The 9998-nt window shown below is 50.3% G+C and overlaps 1 non-coding gene across 1 annotated transcript; it reads right to left on the bottom strand.

Moving 5' to 3' along the window:
* Positions 1-8698: 8698 nt before the first annotated feature.
* TRNAG-UCC (transfer RNA glycine (anticodon UCC)) lies at positions 8699-8770 on the bottom strand. Its single transcript has one exon. It is a non-coding gene; the product is annotated as a tRNA-Gly (tRNA).
* Positions 8771-9998: the final 1228 nt, after the last annotated feature.

Below are 9998 nucleotides of genomic sequence, written 5' to 3' on the forward strand. Positions count from 1 at the left end.
GTACTGTATGTTCCTTCGGCCACTGTTGTAATGGCGGGCGTCAGTACTCTGCTGGAGACGGATGCGTTTGCGAGCAAGCCGTCGAGCTTCTTCGACCTTCTGGACGATGTCTTCAGCATTGTTGCTTCTTGTTGTTTCGTTGTCTACCGGGAGCATGGCGTCTAAAGGTGTTGTTACGCATCGTCCATAAACCAGTTCAAATGGTGTGAATTGGGTCGTTTCCTGAAGAGCCGTATTGTTTGCGAATGTCACGTGTGTCAGAATTTGGTCCCATAACTGGTGCTCTACGTCAACGTACATCGAGATCATATCGGCGATAGTTCTATTGAGGTGCTCTTTAACTCCATTAGTTTGTGGGTGATAGGCCGCAGTTTCTCTTTGATTAATGTTGGGTAGGATGGCGATCTCCTGCATTAAGTCAGTAGTAAGTGCAGTCCTTCGATAAGTTATTAAGATGGAGCGGGCCCCTTGACGGAATACGACGTCATAGGCAAAGAACATCGCGACTTTTAATTGGTTATGCGGAGTACAGCTTTTGGTTCAGCCTACCACGTTATATAGCCCGTTGCGACGACTATACATTTGTTGCCAGCGGACGACGTAGGAAGTGTACCGAAAAGGTCCATTCCACGTGTTGAAACGGTGCTGGAGAGGGTCAAGGGGTTGCAGAAGACCAGCAGGTTTCAAATATAGAACCTTGCGCCGCTGACAATCGTGGCAACGTCTCACGTAGCGCTGAGCTGACGAGAACAGTTGTGGCCAGGAATACTGCTCCTGGAAAAACCTAAGTGTCCGGCCCACGGGTCTCACAAGCTTGCAACACTTCTTCGCGCAGTGAAACTGGGACGACGAGAAGGAACGTTTCCTGGCTGTTTTGGATGTTCTTTTTGTAGAGAACGTTGTTGCAGACGCAGTAAGAGGTCTGTACTTCGTGACACCGCTCGTGGGACAACAACGTCGGCTCCCTGCAGATATACATGATGAGTGCAAGCAATGTACTGTCTGCACGTCGGAGGTAAGCCATCTTGACAGTGCCTCGTGTACCAAGAAACGGGCAGTCTTGCTCTAAGTCAACTGGCTTCAAAGGTATAGGTGCGCGTAGGAGGCAGGGGGCGTCGCAGTGCTCCTGTCCAGATCGATAAAACACCGTGACGTCGTACTCCTGAAGGCGGAGGCTCCAAGGAGTGAGGCGGCCTGAAAGGTCCCTAAGACTTGCAAGCCAGCACAGTGAGTGATGGTCACTTACTACTCGAAAAAGTTGGCCGTACAGGTAGGGTCGGAACTTGCCGATGGCCCAAACGACTGCGAGATATTCGTGGAACAGTTGACCTCCGTTTTGCTAGACTACTAGTCTAGCACTACTCGTTTGCTACTACTCATTTGGCGCCGTTTTCTCACTGGATGAGTATGGCACCCAGCTCACGTTGCTGGCGTCCGTAAAAATTTCTATGTCAGCCTTGTCCTCGAGGTGCGCGAGTACGGGGTCTGTTTGCAGTCGCTTCGGCAATGCTGTAAAGGCTGCTTGTTAATCTTCTATGCACTCGAAGGGTATATCTTGGCGTGTTAACTCGTTAATGGTTCGGCGATCCTTGAAAATCCTTCGAAAAAACGACGGTATTAAGCGCAGAGCCCTAAGAAGCGCTGAACTGCCTTCTTGTCAGTTGGACGCGTGAACTCTGCAACGGCAGCTAGTTTCTCGAGGTCTGGCCGAGCGCCGTGGGAGCTGAATACTTGTCCGAGAAATTGACATCCTCAAAGCCAAAATGACCTTTCTCAAGCTTGATAGATTTGCTTTCCTGATTGCCATGAGAACGTGCTTGAGTCGTTCTAGATGTTGATCAAACGTTTTTGAAAACACTGCAACGTCGTCTAAGTAGACTAAGCATGTCTGCCACCTCAGTCTAGAGAGAACAGTGTCCATCATCCGCTGAAATGTGGCAGGCGTGGAGCACAGGCCGAATGGGAGGACATTAAATTCACATAATCCATGAGGCGATACAAATACTGTTTTTTCGCAGTCGCGCTCATTTACTTCGATCTGCCAGTGCCCTGCCTTAAGATCCAATGAAGCGAAGAATTGGCCGTGGCGTAGACGGTCCAGAGCGTCATCGATCTGTGGCAGGGGATAAACGTCGCGTTTGGTGACACAATTAAGCCGTCGATATTGTACACAGAAGCGTAGTGTATTATCTTTCTTTTTAAGTAACACGACAGGGGACACCATAGACTTATGAACGGCTGAATAACGTCATCATTGATTATGTTCTGGAAATGGCGCTTTATCACCTCCCTTTCCGTAAGCAAAACGTGGTGCGAATGTTGACAAACGGAGCGTGCTGACTTGCAGGAATTCAACGTTTTGTAACGGACGTGCGCAGTACTTTAGACTAGGTTGGGAAGCAGCCAGAGACGTCACTGACAAGGCCGAGTAGTTGCTGTTTCTGTCCTTCCCATGAGCAGCAGTTAATCTTAATGCGATCGCCCAGGTTCACCGCTTCCGAATAATTAGGCGGATCAGTTCCGAGCGAGGCGACAACCGTGAGGGCAGCAACTTCATGGAGGAAGGTGACAGCTGTACTTTGCTGTAAGTGCTAACATTCGTTGCGGGAGTTCGTCAGTAGGACTAACGAGTGTCCGTTCTGAAGCTCGACGAGACCCCCTGCAATACAGATGTTCCGTTTAAGCATTAACGAAATGTTTACCTCGGCGATGCCTTCATAGCCATCCAATGCGTCGCACGTCACCAGGGTCAATAGGCTGCTTCTTGGCGGTACCGTTATGCTGTCATCGACGTCGTGCAAGGCGTTTTCGTTGTGGTTCTCGTCGCTAGCGTCGCTTACTATGGCTTTTGCCGTAGAGAACGCCACACTCAATTTCTCCAGGTTAACTATGGCTCCATTCCCCTGTAGAAAGTGCATGTCGAGTAGCAAGTCCCTCGAGCAACTGGGCAGAATAATGAAGACTCCGACGTACGTAAATCTGCGTATATTTACTCGAGCAGTGCATCTGCCCACGGGAATTTGTAGATGATCTCCAGCAGTGCGGATCTGTGACCCATTCCACTGTGTAAAATCTTTCTTTGACGCAAGCTCTCTGCTCACAACCGAGCTGTCCGAAGCAGTGTCAGTTAAAGTTGTGACTTCGTCGCCTATGGTAACCACCAAGTCCGAGATTACAAATGGTTGACCAACAGAATGCGCCTGAACGTCGGTTCGTTGTCGTCCTGATGGAAGATATTTAATGCCCTCGGCGTCAGCGGCCTCACTTCCGCTGGGCGCTCGACTCAGTTTTCCGGGTTTGTAGGGTTGAGCAAACGACGCCTGCGAGCGTCTCGAGAAAACACGGGACTGGGCGTTCGGTATCGAGCGACCAATAAAGAACAGGGCTCGCGTATTTGCTGCTCCAATGAAGAATCACGACGCGCAATGAAGTTCTCTATCTCCATAGGGCGCTCACACGTGGTGGGCGAGGAGCACCTGGAGGGAACCTAGGGAGACCCACGAGCCGATAGGGACACATCCTGTAGATGTGACCAGTCTCTCCGCTAATGGAAGCATAGAAGCCTGAGGTCAGTAGCCCGCTCGATGGGCGGTGGACTCTGATGCCTGAATACTACTTCTGTTTGTTCTATGGGGCACATGACGTTTGAGGGGCCGTACAGCGGTGGTCATCGTACCGCGTCCGCTTAAATCGTTCGGACTGGCTTGCGCCGTTGTGGTACATCGTAGCGTTCAGGAGCTTATATGAATTGCCTAATCTCGTCGCGCACTATCTCTGCCACAGTAATTCCCGCTGTCGGCGCGTTGGGCACATGCAATTTCTGGAACTCTTCTCGTACCACAGCACTCATCAATTCCGAAGTCATGGTAGGCGGCTGTTCGAAAATTACATCACGTTGCGGTCGTACTGTCTGGCCCGCTGTCGAAGGGCCCTTTCCTTTTCCGTCTCTTCAGGAAGGAAGTTCGCGAGTGTAGTGTGCGGATTTCAAATAAGCACAGCAAAGATCTCTCACTTCACACCTCGCATCAAATATCGGACCTCCTTGTCTTCCGCCATTGAGGCATCCGCACGTCTCAACAGCCCAGCCATGACTTCAGTATGCGTGGTGACGCTCTCGTTTGGGGCTTGGAATCTTGCCTGTATTGCCAACTCTGCTCTCTCCTTTCAGTCCGTGCTGGAGGAGATGTGCTTAGATACCCTCGATATTCGTCCCACGAAGACAATGCAGCTTCATCGCTATGGAACTACATCCTCGCATAGTTTTGTAGCACGAAGTACACTTTGCGAAACTTGCGCTCTTCGTTCCATTCGTGGCATTTGGCGACCCGCTCAATATGGTCTAGCCAACTTTCCAAGTCTTGAGCAGCATCACCATGGAATGCAATTGGCGTCTGTGGCTGGTTGACGACAAACTGCACCGGCACAAAGCCGCAGTAGAAGACTGTGGGCTCAGGTTCATCGTCCGGATACACTGGGGCAACAGACCGTGCTCAGGTTGGAGCCCTTGCCGACGGTGGCTGGTACTTACGTGTACAGGGGTAATCTCTCCCTGACATCATTTGCCATCGAGTACAACAGCAATTATAAGGGGACCACAATCATCAGTTGTAACTGTTTCAACTCTATGTCCCAAACTTCGGCGTATTAGCAAGAGACTGCCAGCTGCGAAACTTTTTCCATGGGTTACACACACATCGTGAGTTCTTATAAAGATTCGCACGATGTTGTCTGGATGGTCGTGTGATTCTGTTTTAATTTATTGCACGGCAAGTATATCTAACTCGTTCTCTCTTAACAACCTGAAGATTGATTCTGTCTTCTGTTGGAGGCAAGCATGCTTACATTAAGTTTTGCTAGTCGAATATTATTTTTGATATTCATCATAATGTTGAGGAATCACGCCCACACCATAGCGCTTACTTCTCCGTGCGATGTCTTGCTGAGCGATGGCAAGGCGCCGTTTTTATAGCTTGGCTTTGTCGTCGCGTTGAATCAACGAGGCGCGCCGCGTGTTCGTGGTGCATTTCCTTTCGCCAGTTACATGGTTCTGATCATTCTCCTTCTGACGCCGCTGACTTTCGGGTAAAGGCCCAGCCGTGTCCTCGAGGCGACACTTTATAACAGCAACGTACACATCCATGGTTGTGGAACTGCTTTTCAGGAATTGAATCGACGTCGCGTATCCCCCGTTGTCCTCAGGCGAGTTGCTCTTGTCACAGCGTCTCCGGCGTTGTATGAGGCCTCGTCTGCCGCCGTGGCCTCGACAGCAAGCGCCTGTTCCCGGGAGCTACATTCTGCTTGGCCGGAGACCTCGGCGTTAACGTCATCCAGCGCGGCCTGCGTTCCTACAGACGCCGCCACTCGCTCTGCCTCGTCGTCCATTAAATGTTCACCGCTGTCGCAAGGCACTCCGCGGCTAGCGATGCGATCATAGTATCTTGAGCAGACAGCTTATTCGTGCACAAAAGCCTTGCATTCTTCGCAGCGTGGGACTTCGCACTCACGTCGAATATGGCCTGTGCTACGGTATTTGAGGCTGATGTGCGCACGGCCAGGCACGACAACTAGCACTGTCCCTCCTCCCACTCGCATCTGATGGAGAATGAGCTAAATGGTTACTCCATGTCCTACGACAAGACGAACAACCCTGAATGTCGAATCAGCGGATTCGAAATCAGCTGTTTTCGATATGTGGTTGCTCACTTCGACCTCTCTGAATTCCATGGAGGCTACGTATAGCCTCATTTGTGACATTGAAAGCTCGCCAGTGAATCTTCAGACGTATCTCCTGCTTTTCTGGATAATTCACTAAGCACGTACGGTCCTTATCGGTGATGTGGCCTGCGCGATGTAGCGCCTTCTTTGCTTCTTCGGACCGGAAGTTTATCAACCAGAGAGAGATAGCAACGAGAGGAAAGGCAGGGAGATCAATCAAACGAGCGTTCGCTTTGATACCCTACACTGGAGGTGAGGGAAAGGGGGAATAGAAAGAAGAAAAGAGGAAGGAAGTGATGAGTATGTGTGCAATGAAGCACCGTGACACCAAAGTGGAATTCCATAGCTAGTGATCTGCGTTGATCACATCTGGGACGACCAAAGGGCCAGTGGTCCTTGCGCGATTAGGAGGCTGTGGGTGAGCTATGGGGCTTACTCGAGAGTTGCAAGCACTGGATTAAGAGCACCCAGTACTTGCACTGCACTTCCCGCTAATAGAGTATGCAGCTTTCTGAAAAGTACACGAATGGTATTTATGAGGGACCGAAGCATTACAACCACTTGCTGGTCTCCTTCGGATAATTTAACGGGAGTCGTCGCTGTGGACTCCACCGCGGTGCGCAGTATCCTTTGATGTGACTGTGGTATCGGCTGTGGCATCGGTCGTGACTCCGGTTGTAGCTCCGGCTGTGGCTTCAACTGTGACTTCAATTGTGGCTTCAGCTGCGCCATAGGCTCTGGCCCCGGCAGTTTCTTAGGCTGTGGCTTCAGCTGTGGCTGGGGCTGCCGCTTTGGTAGCGCCGGCCAAGCTTCAGTATTGGTATTGTGCGGCATGACCTTAGACTCGACTCCGCCAGGCCTAGGGGGCAGAGGAGAAAGAGTTCTTGGATGTGGCGTGCTCTTCACGGAGGCATATCTGTTCCTTGACGTCCGACGGCGTCGGGAGCGTCGTTTTATAAGGACCGTAACAGCTTCCCGACCAGACGAATGGTCTCTCGCCCTCTGCTTCGAGACTTCCCTTTCCTTCTTCATTTTGGGACAGTCCTTACAGCTAGCATCGTAGGACCAAATGCAATTGCGGCATTTCAGAACCGTGGCTGTACAGGAGCCTGCATCGTGGAGCTCTGTGCAGCGCGAGAAAAGTCTCGTGTTCCCGCACACAGCGCTCACGTGTCCCCGCCTCATGCAATTACGGCATTGGAGTGGCCTTCGGAAAATTGGTGGCGCGGGGCGTCTAAACTGGCCTATTCTTGTGAAGCCATCAACGGCTAGTTTCACTACAGTAGGCAAGTCAGCGCTGGAGATGGAGACGTCCACGTCGTAGATGACACCAGTAGTGGTGTCACTGTCCAGAGGAATATGTGAGCGGACCTTCATGCCGCCAAGTTCCGTAAGTTTGCTAAAGGTTCGCAGCGCCGTCTCATGTATACAACGTCAATAGCCAAGGCATTTTTTGGTAAGTTGACTCTGACGTTCGCGACTTGATTTGGCGTCACTGCTTCAAGAAGCACCGAGACAGACTGTCCGTTGAGTGGCCTCAGGTTGTCAGTAGCGAGTTCTGGTACAAATAGAATCGTACTGACGGAAGTGTTCGGAGTTGGTCCCACAGTCGACGTGCTTGCAAACAGGTAGGCCCTAGTGTCTCTTTGTTTCGCCTTGCGGCTCCTCAGAAGTCGTCATCGGAGAAGTCCTCACTGCAGAGCGAATAGACACTGGTATTGTCGCGGTCGGTATCGCTCTGGAGGCCAGTCCGCTTCCTAGACGCAGCCACCATCTTCTTTCTTTCTTTCTTTCTTTATTAGAACGTAAAACATAGTCAAATATTTTGTCAGCTCGCCAAAACAATGATGCTGAAGTCGCCATTACCAGTAGAGGCGCGGGCATGTCAAGTTGCATGCGTGCGGCATCCCATGGTGGCTCCCCCGTAATATACACAGAAATTAGGCGAAAATAGCTGAGCTATAAGAATAGCGTCTTGGCTGACAGACACTTCGTACTTGTCCTCTTATCAGCCAGACCTGTGACATGAGGGGTGGCCGCCAATTCCGCTCACCGGCTGTATGACAATCGCGTCCTTTAAGGGCTTGCGAAAACCATCGATCCTATAAGGCCATCTGCAATGTCGCAGTGCAGGATGACGAGGGCTTTGAGTCTGTTTCCGGAGGGCAGAGGGGTCAGAACAACACGGTTGTCCTTGGGTACAAAGAAGCACGAGTTATCACGGCTGGCGTCGGCCGCTGTCGCAGCCCGTGGAGAGCCCTCTATCCTACCTCTGCACGCGTCGGTGACCAGAACTCCCCTGCTGTTTACCGTGACAGCGAGCTCGTCTGCAGTATGGGAAGACTGGATGACTGACAGAATCACGGAATGCGGTTCATTTAGTCAATGTAAAAGATAATCCGTAGTCCTCGACTACGGCGTGCCTCATAATCAGATCGTGATTTTGGCACGTCAATCCAGAGAATTTCAGTATGCTTTTCAGCGCTCAATACTACAAGTTCGCTAAGGTGACTGTTTGGGCATGTTGGTCGGACATGAATACTGCGCTCGTGTGTCTCAGCTTCTTCTTTGTGCTCGTCTTGAACGCAAGAAGCTGCATTTATATCCTACCAACATGCCCAAATAGTCAGCTTAGAAAACTTTATTTCTAATACATTGGGCTCATTGCTGCACGTTCCTCGTAACCAATCGGATACCCTGGCCTTTAGCGATAGTGCCGTTTGCAGAGCGCGTTCAATTCGCTAGTGTGTCTTAGCCGCTTCTTTGTCCTTGTCTTGTGCGGAAAAAGCTGCATTCACGTCATTACTGCAGCACTACCGCACCAGACCTAGAAAAACGACAAAACGCTCACTACACGACCGGTGGATAACCCCGGTGATCTCTAGTTACCGATGCTGCTTAGGAAAAGAATAAAACGTAAAACTTCCACGAAAAGAAACTTCCACAGAAAGAAAAAAACAAATTTAAGAACAAAAAAAACATGTGCGTCGGACGGGAATCGAACCCGGGTCAACTGCTTGGAAGGCAGCTATGCTAACCACTATACCACCGACGCCACTCCTGCAAGACTGCTGGGCCAAGGCATATATAGGTTGGATATATTTGGAACTACGGTGCGAGTGGCTCTTCGTCGAAGGCGAGGCAAAAAAAAAATGGAAACAGGTCATTGCCACGAATTGACCTATTTCGCCGAATCGCCGCCACAGCGATTCTCCATATGCATATGTTGTTTCAGTGCGGGCTGCATCCATTGTGACTCTACTGTCCGTAATATTTTGGTCTCGTAAAGGAGTGGACGGCTGGACAATGAAGTAAGCGATGGCCCTTGCATAAACTATTCACTTGTACGCGTGAACTTGAACGCGAACAATGCTTTTGTTTTACTCTTACCGTAAAATTATGGAACAGCCTTCGCAGCTTGCATCAAAAAGCGAGTAACTGCGCAAAAAAAGCAATAAAAGAAAAAAAATGGGACACACAAAAGGAAATGTACCAACCGCTCAATATCAAATAATATTTCGTTGCGCACACAGAAAATACACGCAGGCTCGTGAGTGAAAAAAAGGTGAGCAGAAACAAGGTAACATACATGGCCAAGAACTAGGGCACAATATTTAATATCAAGATCTCCAAAATCACTAAATCAGGATAATCATCAACGTGCAAGGCGATTTGCTTGATGAGAAACGATACCCACGGCACACTCACGCGAGTGTCCGTTTTATGTCGATGCAGAAAGCTGCCTTTATTTGCCCTGCACGCTGGTCACCATAACACCTTAGTACACTGCACTGGTGAAATAACGCCTTGCAACCACATTGGGAGCAATGTGCGGCTATGTGGCTGACTACACTTCCCTTTATTTAATTGGGACGTTCTCCAAGACGATCTTTCCTACCGCGGCCAGTTTGGGCACTGTAGCAATGACGCATGACACGGGAATTTCATATACAGCAGAGTGGCAACAATAAACAAACCTTGTAGCATGTTTCTCGTCACACATACGAAGCCCCGCGTCTTCTCTAGCGCGGCCGCGCGGACCCTGTATTGAAAGCTACATGCGATGGGGCCAGAGTCTACGTGTACAGAGGCCTCATAGCTTCATGTGTGCCGTGTTCTAGGTCGCTTAGTTCGCGTTGAAGCGAGAGGTGTTTCGCATGCCTGGATACCGATCCTATTACATGAATCGTACTGACCACCGCCGCGGTGGGGTACGGCGGTGGCGTTTGTGCTCTGTCATGACTTCGAACAATCTGAACTGTGAACTGCGGTCAGAATTCAGC

This window comes from Dermacentor variabilis, chromosome 11, assembly GCF_050947875.1.
Source record: "Dermacentor variabilis isolate Ectoservices chromosome 11, ASM5094787v1, whole genome shotgun sequence".
In the NCBI taxonomy this organism is placed as follows: Eukaryota; Metazoa; Arthropoda; class Arachnida; order Ixodida; family Ixodidae; genus Dermacentor; species Dermacentor variabilis.